Source organism: Aplysia californica, unplaced genomic scaffold (assembly GCF_000002075.1).
Source record: "Aplysia californica isolate F4 #8 unplaced genomic scaffold, AplCal3.0 scaffold00029, whole genome shotgun sequence".
Lineage (NCBI taxonomy): Eukaryota > Metazoa > Mollusca > Gastropoda > Aplysiida > Aplysiidae > Aplysia > Aplysia californica.
In genome coordinates, this window is record NW_004797299.1 from 1,502,384 (window position 1) to 1,502,719 (window position 336).

Consider the following 336-nt stretch of genomic DNA (forward strand, 5'->3'; position numbering starts at 1 on the left):
TCTCTCTCTCCCTGCCCGCAGACAAAATTGCACGCGTTCAACTCAAGAGCGCTGGAACGTTTGTTTACGCTCGTAACACGGGGCGTCACGCGCCAGCACAAGGAAGCGCCCAAGTCTCGCGTACGCGAGATAGGGCAATTAATTGAAACATCTTGGTATACAGTATACACGGTCTTTGGTGCATTAACCTCAAGATTTCCTTGTTGAATAACCTGCAGATTATGATCTTCAATCTTACCTGAGACGTGTTTCCAGAAGAACACTAAGACATTTTAATGGGCCAACTTTTTAAAAGTATTGGCATAGATTACAAGACACTATGGATCACGCTAGTTG